The 9,766-nt window shown below is 59.1% G+C and overlaps 1 long non-coding RNA gene across 1 annotated transcript; it reads left to right on the top strand.

Annotated features, from left to right (window-relative positions):
- Window positions 1-3,412: 3,412 nt before the first annotated feature.
- Window positions 3,413-9,679, top strand: LOC141572703 (uncharacterized). The gene is made up of 2 exons (XR_016019016.1): window positions 3,413-3,545; window positions 8,476-9,679. It is a non-coding gene; the product is annotated as an uncharacterized LOC141572703 (long non-coding RNA).
- The last annotated feature ends 87 nt before the right edge of the window (window positions 9,680-9,766 follow it).

Genomic DNA, 9,766 nt, shown 5'->3' with positions numbered 1-9,766 from the left:
GAGCCAGGGGCCCTGACAGGCAAGGAGGAGCACAGCTGCCAGCCAGCCATCCATCCAGCCAGGGATCGGGCTGGGAGGAGCCACCCTAACCACAGTGACGTGGGACTTCCTCGGCAGGGCCTGTTTGATGTCTCTGTGTGCAGTGTTGCCATGGGACCCGGCAGGCAGCCCTGCGCGTGTGAGCCAGGGTGACCTACCAGGCTGGGTCTGTCAGGGTCCTTTGACCTAGCTCCCCCACCCCATTTCAGGCCTGCTGGGTTGTGTGTACCTGGTGTACCTATAGTCACATCCAACCCCAGGCCTTGCGCCAAGACATAGCACATCTCATCTCAGAGCCTAGGAACAATGGCAAACTACACATTTTCAGGCCCATTTTATAGATAAACTGAGGATCAGAAAGATGTGATCATTGGCCAAAGACATTCAGCTATCAAGTTGGGAAGCAAAGATTTGAAACTTTGTTCTTCTACTCCACTCCTCTCCCCACTCTTATCACACTGGTCTCCTTGCTGTTTTTCAAATACCGGGGTTGAGTTCCTGCCTCAGGACCTTTGCACTGGCTGTTCCCTCCACCTGGAGCTTTTCCTCCAGATGTCTGCATAGCTCCTCCCTCACCTCCTACAAATCTTTGTTCAAATGTCACCTCCTCTTCAGGATGGCCTTTCCTGATCTGGCCCCTACCCCCTCTTGCTTCATCTCTTTTGCCCCCTTCTCTTCCCCACCAGCACATACCACCCAACACCCTACAGCTGATCCTTAAACTACGTAGGGGTTAGGGGCACTGATCCTCCACACAGTCAAAAATCCGTGTATAACTTTGACTCCCCCAAAACTTAACTAACAGCCCATTGTTAACTGGAAACCTTACTGATAACATAAACAGTCTATGAACACATATTTTGTATGTAATATGTATTGTATACTGTATTCTTACAATAAAGTAAGCTAGACAAAAAGAATGTTAAGAAAATCATAAGGAAGAGAAAATACGTTCACAGCATTTATTGAAAAAAAATCCACGTCTAAGTGGACCTTCGCAGTTCAAACCTGTGTTGTTGTTCAAGGGTCAAATGCATATATGTATATCATCCTACCTGTCTGTTTATTGTGTGTGCTTCCCCACCATAGATGACAGCCCCATGAGGGAAAGGGCTTTTTTCTGGCCTGTTCTCTGCTGTGTCCCCAGTACCCAGAACAGTGCCTGGTACACAGCAGACAATGAATGTTTGAAGAATGAATAAATGGGCGTGTGTGTGTGCCCTGTGCCACTTGACCTGGCCTTACCCTGGCCCTGTCCCCCATCCTCCTTGTCATGACAAATGATTGGTTGGCGGTTTGGAGAGCTCCCAACCTTGATGACTGCTGTCCTGGGTAAATTGGCCCGCTCAGGGCCAGGGTGTGGCGTCAAATGTTGAGGGACCAGGAGGCAGGGCTGGGGCCAGCAGGAGGACCCTCCAAGCTTGGGCTGAGTGATGGTAAAATGAGCTAGGGTGGTCCAAACTACGTGCAGGAGCACAGCTTATATGAGGTCAGGGGCCTTGGCACAAGTATCCTGGGAGGCCAGCATGGAGGAGGTGTTTCCCCTAAATTTGAGCCTGATTGGGCTAACAAGGTGAGCGGGTTATGAGTGGGAGGCTTGTTCTGGGGTGTGAAGGGAGTGTTCTGGATGGGCAGTGTGGAGAGGATGGCCCAATGTAACTTCATCACTTTCTACTTCTACAATAGAATGATGTGCGGACGCGCACACGCCCGTGTATGTGTGTGTGTGTGTGTGTGTGTGTGTGTGTGTGTGTGTGTGCGCATCTCCACAGGGAGACACCAGACCCTGGGAACTTCATTCCCGTTTGTAGCTGCTCAGGAAGCCATGTGGTTAATGCCCCACACCCCTCTGGGCCCCACCCTGAGTTGGGGAATTCTATGCCACCCCAAATCTTCCCCTGGGGCCCCACAGGCGGCTCTGCCCCCTCCTGCCCCAACCTGCCAGATCCTGCAGCCTGGGCTAGCCTGCCCCTTGAGCCCCAAAGAGAAGAAGGACCCAGGAGCCCCCAAGGGCTGGGCCTCATGGGATAGTAGCTAGGTGTGGCTTCCGATCCTCCCCCCCAATCCCACCAAGATCCAGGTGGGAGCTGGCTGAGACGCACTGAGGAAATAGGGGGTAGTGGAGGAATTCTGGAATACAAGGTGACCCAGAGGCATCCAATCAACCTCATCGGTCCCCTGCCTGGTCCTGCTGCTGGGTCCTCACCCCCTAGAATGACTCTTATTGCCCAAGAGGTGGGTGATGAAAAATATGGCCCCCACACCCAATTATATGATTTTGGGAATGTTGGGGGTGGGTGGAGGAAAACTGTCCCCTAAAGCAATAATCATAAAAGTCTGGGAAGGGTCCTCTGGCTCTGGAACACTGCCACGGCATGATGGTGGTGATCTGGGGCTCACCTGCCTGGGTCCCATCTTGGAGAGGGCAAAGTGGCGGCGAGGCATGCCCAAGGAGGCTGGCTTGGCAGCAGAGGGCACCCCGCCCCTCCTTTACTGCGTTTTGTTCCCGGTCCCCCACCTGGGCATGGGGCCAGACCCCAAGGCAGGGCCCCGTCCTGGGGAACAATGCCTCCGTGTTCCTCTTGGTGGAGGGGAGGTTGGGAGGATGAGGTGGGACAGACACGCAAGCCGTGCAGGAGAGAGAGATCCAGGGAAGGCTTCTCACCCAGTAATAAAGCAGGAGCAGGGAGTTTCCCAGAGGCCCTGGGTGGGTGGGGGGTGGGGATGTTGGGAAGCCTGGAGAGGAAGGCATCCAGGCGCAGGGACCACCTAGACTGGGGTTAGAAAGTCTTCCATGGCAGGAGAGAGTTGGATGGGATAAAAGGTGGGACTTCCCGAGGCTGAAGAAAGCACTGTGAGAATGGAGGAAGTGAGGATTCGTGTTTGGCAGGTTCCCAAAATACCTAGGCCTCTGCCCTCCCAGGGAGGGGTCCACAGTAGCAGTGTGTCCTGGGTCTGGCACAGAGCCCGACCCCCCATCTCCCTTCCTCCGGCCTCCTGGGTTTCTATTCCTGCGCAAGGGCAGGACTTAGGCCACGAGCTGTTCGGCGGTGCGATGGGGATTAGGATGCCTGCTCTCCCCAGGGAGAACCTTAGCTGAAAAAAACTGGCTGGACTCGGAGTCCCGGACCCAAACGGGGAAGTTGGGTTGTGTTTGAGGCACAGGCCGAGTCGCGACAAGGAGGGGAAAAGTTGGGGCTTGAGTTGGGGACGGGACCAAATTGGGGGACCGGAGAGAGAAAGTGGGGGCGGACCGGCTCTGGGGGCACATGACGGTGCGCCCGCCCCGCCCCGCCCCGCGCCCGCCCCCTGCCCGGCCCGGGGGAGGAGACGGGGAGGTTTTAAAAGCGATTCGGCCCAGCTGCAGGCCGGCCAGTGAGTGGGATGGAGCGCGGTCGGTTATCGCCCCCGGCCGGGCCCGGGCCCGCCGCCCGCCTGCGTCCCCTCCGCCCGTCCGCCGGGCCGGGGCGGCGGCCGAGCCGGGAGCGCCGCTCTCCTCCCCCGCGGTGAGTCGGGAGGGACCCAAGAGGGAGGTGGCGACGCCGTGGCGCTGGCGGCCGCAACTTTTCCGCGCTGGACTCGTGGGCGGAGTGGGGGTGCGCCCGGCAGGTCCGCCGGCCCTTTACTAGCGGGAGGACTCCCCGCCGCCAGGGGCTGAGGGGACAGCCAAGACGGTGCATCTGGCAGCGGCGGCAGCGGCGGAGTCCTGGGGCGCCCCCTACGGAGCGGGAGAAGGGCGGCCCAGCCTCAACCCTCTCCTGGGGGCCCCTCACCACTCCCTCGGCCCCAGGAGACCCACGAGAGCTTGTGGGGAGGGCGGGTCCCAAGGCTACTGGGGCAGGTCAAGGTGGGCAAGGGGTTGGTGGCAGGGGTGGGAGGGCATGTGCCCTGCTTGGGTTGTGGGGAGATGGATCTGTGGGTGTCCGGGTTCCTGTGGGTGTCTGCCTGGGATTGGTGGGAATGGGGCTGAAAGAGTGGGTGGGGATCTCCTAGAGTTCTGTGGATGGAGGTGGGGGACAGTGGTTCAAGTTCTTGACATGTTAGACAGTAAGTGGCAGTGGTGGGTGAGGAGGTGGGGTAGGGGCTTAGCAGTGCCGTCTGGGTTTGGGAGGACTTGGGGGACCCTTCTCCTACGTCTTGGCTCCTCCTAGCCCAGGAAAGAAGGGCTCCTTCAAGGTTGCATAGGAAGGGGGCCAGATCTAGGAGATTCCTAGAGGGCTGACTCCCAGCCCTGTGCATTTAGGGGTCCCTGTGCCCTTGGGCTACAAGAGGAGGGTGAAAGGCCCAGACTGAATGCAGACTCTGTCCATCCTAGCCCCAGGCTGACCTCTGACCCCAGCACTGGACTTGACTGCCACCAAAGCCTACACTGACTTTCCTATGAAGCCCAGACAGGCCCAGACCTAGTGGCTTCCTGAATGCCTTGGAGGAGCAGTTGGCTCACTGTCACCTGTCCCATCTCTGCTCCAGTCCCAATCAACTCCATGATCAGTGGTATATGAAGGTGGCTGGGGGGAAGGAGTGGGACCCCTGGCATGAGGGGTGTCCTCTGGCAGCCATGCCCATGCCAGCCTGAGCTGGAGGGCAGTACCCGACAGGTGCCGGGGCTTAAAGGCGAGGTGATGTGAGACACACCCTGTCCGCTCGCCCACGCACCCTGCCCGGGCCAGCCCGTGTGCATGTGTTCACATGCTGCCGTCCTGGGGCCTGGTGCCAGCTCTGTCTGAATGCCCAGGGGGGCACCCACTGCCCTCCACCCTTGCAGGATGTCCTCTGGGAGCTTCCTTAAGACCCTAACTGGCAGACCTTGTCCATGGGCCTAGTGGGACCCCCAACATAGCTGCTGGCCTGGCCTGGCGCTGGCACGCGGAGCACATGCGTGACAGGGCGTGTCCAGGGGCGTCAGGCCTGTCTGTGCAGGCCTGGCTTCCAAGACTCTGAAGACCCTTGCTCACCAAAAGAACCAGCAGAGGCAGATGCTCTAAGGTCCTTTCAGGGACCCCTGTACCAACCTTCTCCTGTTGCAAGTGAAGGCCAGATTGTGTGCAGGCCACAGTTATGGGTCAGACCCCCATCCCATCTGAGGTCCCAGGGTAACTTGGCCTCATGGGTGCAATGGGATGACCAGCTCGCCACGGACCCAGGTGGAACTTTGATATACCTCCAAGCATTTTTCAGAGTTTGCCCTTCAACTTGGAGGCTGGGTGGGCGAATCTATTCCAAAAGAATATGCTGCCAGGAACCCTGGGACATCTTAAGGAAACTCCTTCCTGTGCCTCTCCCTCTGGTCCTTTCCTATTTTGGATGCACTCTATGCCAGGATGAGGCCTGGCTTTTCCTTAGACCTACTGCGTAAGTTTGGGCCTGGCTCTGAATCCCTCTGGGCCTCAGTTTCTCCATCTGTATATGGGGAGCATTGGGAAAGCAATTGGGGAGAAGTGTGTGCCCCCTCCCTCTCCAGGCACTCGCCATCAGATCTCTTTGGGGTCACTCTGGCCACCTTCCATCCTGCCATTGGGTGTCCTGGCTGGACACAGAGGTGTGTCTGGGGAAGACTGGTCATCCGGGAAGGACATACGCAGAGGGCAGTGGGTGTGTGAGAATCCTTGGGCAGACAAGGACGCCGCCATGCTGGGCACGGCTGAGTCATGCTCCAGCGGCGCCTTGCCCCAGGGTGCTGGAGCTGGCGCCACCCTGGGTGTGGTCACTGAGCTGTGGCCCTGGGCAGAGCAGGCCTGGGTGGTCTGGTATGGGGGCCTGGATGGTGAGGAGCCAGGGACCTGACTTCTGAGATGCTAAGCCCCTCCGCCTACCCTGACCTGGGTTTGGTGTCACAATCTACGACTGTGGTCACCCCCACCCTGAGAATGCCTTATGGAGCCCAGGGACCCTGAGTCTTGGGCCTGGCAATTATCAGGGTGCCTAGGGAAGAGCACAGGGCCTAGAAGCCAGTGACTGCCCTTAAGGCCAGCAGCCCCAAAAAGGCATGCCAGGGCTAGGACATGGACCTATCTGAGGATAAGGCAGAGTTGGACATGGTGGCAGGGTGTACCCCTCAGTTAAGGGCTCACAGCATGGATGTTAGGGGCCTTTAGGAATTCTGTGACTGGTCTAAGGAGCTGTGAAGTTTTAAGGCAGGGGTTGCAATGTGGTGTGGTGTGGCTGGACGCAATGGGGGCTGGGATGTGACTTGCATGGTTCCCCTATTTATAACAAGTGATTCAGTCCTCACTTACTCACCCCTTCCTGAGCCCGCCCCCTTCCCCCAGCCCTGGGTGGGCAGCAGGGCCCACCCACTTGCCAGTGCCCTGCCTTCCTCCACCCTGGTGCCAGCCTCTGAAGGCTGTCCGTCGGGAGGGTTGTTATGGTCACGACATTGGGATTGGGGTAAGGGGGGCTGGTGGTCAGGCGGCCCTTGGCTGGGCGGCCCAGGTTGGCGGCTGGCTCAGGGGCCCCAGCCAGGGAGCCTCTGCGGAGAGTCTGGGCCCATTAGGCAAAGCGTTAGTGACAGGCTAGGAGGGCGGGCGGTGGCGGCGGGCAGGGCGGGGCCTGTAGCCTTTGGTATTTTCCGATCCCAGCTGCTCTGAGAGGGTGGAAAGTATTTGGGGACCAGGCTTGGGGGCGGTGGTGGTGGTGGTGGCGCCCCCGGCGGAAGCGGCCCATATTCATTCTTGGAACATGGGGTTGGGGGGGGTGACAAGATGCGTGCCTGTGTGTCTCATGCCTCCACGCCCTGTCTGCAGCGCATTCTCAGGCACACGTGCATCCATCTGTGCAGCCTGGGGCCTGCTTTGCTCCCCCGACCCAGGGCCCACCCTCCCCCCACACCTTCATCTGCCAGGAGCTTAGCCCTCCCTGGACACCGTCTCCCCTGAACCTAAGAAGCAAGCCATTGGGAACAGGAGCCCTGGCTCCTGGGCACCTGTGTGACAGTGCCCCCTCCACGCAAGATCCAGGCCTTTTGTGACTGCGAGGATGGGGAGTGGCCTTGGCCCTGGCCCGGGGCACTGTGCAGGGGAAACCCCACAGGAAACGAGCCTGGCCAAATGGCCGCCCTTCCCGTTCTCGTCCCTGGGACACGATTGTGCTGTCTCACTTCCGGAGGAGGCCCAGGGAGGCCGGCCGCCCTTCGGGGCCTAGTCTGCTCCTGGTTGGTGCCCCCCAGACCCTGAGGGGACAGGGCTGGGCTAGGGCCTGATGGGAAAGTGGGTGGCCAGTGTATATGTGTGTGTATGGGGGGCTAGGGGGACAGATCAGGACGTCCTGTCCACCTTTCTCCCAGTGGTGGGCGCCACCAGATTTGGGTGCTGGGGTCCTACCTGTGTGCAGTGTCCTCATTTCCATCATCCTTCCTGTTTCTGCCTGGTTTGTGATGACCTCGTAGCCCTGTCCTAATTACGTGTAGCACTCATGGGATCCTTACAACCATAGTTTCCCTGCTTTGCAGATGTGGAAACGGAAGCCCAGAGAGGTTGAGTGACTTGCCCAGTCACCCAGCTAGGAAGCTGCAGAGCTGGGGTTCAAATCTGGCTGGCCTGGCTCCAACGTTGGGGTCTCTTAGTCACAGAGCCCCGTTTGCTGAACACAGGGCTGGTTTCATGCCCCACCCCTGCCTGGCAAAGGACCTGGAGCTTGGTTTTGATGCTCTGTTGTCGCTGTCTTGAAATTCTTAATTTCTGAATGAGGGCCCCTGTCTTCATTTTGCACTGAGCCCCACAAATTGTGTAGGTGGTCCTGGTGCAAGGCACTTACTGAAGGACATATACAATGTTGGTGAAACCTCACTGTGCTATGAGGTAGAGGTCCTTGGCTCAATTGTACAGATGAGGAAACTGAGGCCTGGTGAGCATTTGGGAAACTGCTTACACCTTGAGCCGGGTCTGGTGCTCTGGGGGTGTATGTGCCCAGCGTGGAGAGCTGGGCACCCACTGTCAGCATCCGCTCCGGTGGGGTGCGGGCTGAGGCCTGGCTGCCGAGGAGACGGGACCACGGGGGGAGGCCCTGGTGGTTTCCTCCTGCCCTTCAGTCTTCTAGGAAGTGGCGCCAGCTGGGGTGAGATCACTTCCTCAACCGCCTTCCCGCCACCCCCTCGGCTTCCTCTCTCCATGGCCCCATTTAGCCTGCCCAGGGCTCAGTGGTGGTGATGGGGGGTGGGGGTGGGAACAGGGCAGTGGGAGGGCATGAAGACCTGGTTCTAGGAGTCCCTGTAGCCTCCCTGGCCCAAAGAGACCCTTTTGGCATCTCTTCCTTTCCAGGCCTGAGACAGAAGGCATGACTGGGAGGGGGGTGTCCAGGTTGGTGGTCCAGCTCTCCCTTTAGCTGCTGGTTCACATGGGAAGAGGGTGTCCCTGGAAGGCTTCAGAGGACAGCAGCAGTTGGGACCTGGAGGGCACATGTCCTCAAATCTCATTACCTCCTTTGCTCTCTCCCCACCAGGTGCCAGCCACTGGCTCCGCCCAGTGCCCCCCCCAACCCTGTGCCATGGCCGGCTGGGGTTCCTGGGGATGGGATTTGCTGCCTGTCACAAATCACATTGCCAGGGATTTCCAACCGACCCTGAGCCCTGCCTCTGGGGCCATCGCCACTGCCACCAAGGATGCTGCTCGGGGATGGGATGGCAGAGAGGCCCACCACCACCTGCATCTGGCCTGGGGAGCAGGGCTTAGCTGCTTGTGAGCAGGGTCTGCTCCAAGTCATGTTCACAGTGGCTAAGTTCCGCCCCCCGGGCCCTCACCTCCTCCAGCTCTGCAGCTTCTCCCTACCGCTTTGCCCTCTCCCGCCTGTTCTGTTGCCGGGGCCTCCCTGGGCTCTGCCTCCCGTGCCTACTGAGCTGAAACACAGTTGATTTGTGCAGACTGGCTCAGTTCAGCAGGAACAGGAGTCAAGCCCCCTCGGAGCCCATGGCCTCTGCCTTCCCTTGGTGGGCCGATGCCTGAGATGAAAACCCAGATCTAGAGCTGTGTCTGGAGGAGGGACTTGGGGAAGAATGGGGCCAGGGATGGGGTGGTGGACCTAGCTATCTGCTGTAGGCCACCTCCCCCAACTCTGCGCTTGGCGACCCCACCACACACAGTCCTACCTCCAGCTGGGCTGTGCTCCCAAGGAGGTCGGGGGTATGTGTGTGTGTGGGGGTGGCTCTTCCAAAGGGAAGCCAGCTGTGTCCCTGCCTGGGTGACCCTTTGGGCCTATAGCCTTGGCTCCTCCTCTACCAAACCTGGTGGGGGCATGGGCTGGGCCCCACCTTCCCAACAGCCAGTTACCCAAGAGGAAACGGCCTTGGGCCCCCAGACCGTTAAATGCCAACTCCAGGCTTCCGGAACCAGGCTGGTCTGACCTGAGCGTGCCTGGCCCCTTTGCTCTGGGTTCTGCATATTCCTAACTTATGTAGGGGAGGAGCCTTGACATCCCTCTGGCACATAGGGTGGGGGATGAGGCCCCGGTGGGCCCCCAAAAGGACACAAGCAATATTGCTCAGCCCTGGGGTGGCCCCAGAGCATGGAAGAACAGAGTGAAGCCCCCAGACTGTCGGGGTTGGCCCAGGTACCTCTTCCCCACCCAGGGCTGGGACAGAGACAAGCTTGGGGTAGAGAGTTGTGTGTTGTGCTTGGTGTCTAATTAAATAAAACCTGCCTCTACCTCATTCTTGAAGGTCTGGTTTGTGATTCACTCTCACCTTCCATCCCTGGAGTTCTGGCTTTTTGGGTGGGTAAGGTGGATCCATTCCCCC

Source organism: Rhinolophus sinicus, chromosome 15, assembly GCF_057876585.1.
Source record: "Rhinolophus sinicus isolate RSI-liver-muscle chromosome 15, RSI-T2T, whole genome shotgun sequence".
Lineage (NCBI taxonomy): Eukaryota > Metazoa > Chordata > Mammalia > Chiroptera > Rhinolophidae > Rhinolophus > Rhinolophus sinicus.
This window is presented reverse-complemented; position numbering and strand designations above follow the sequence as displayed.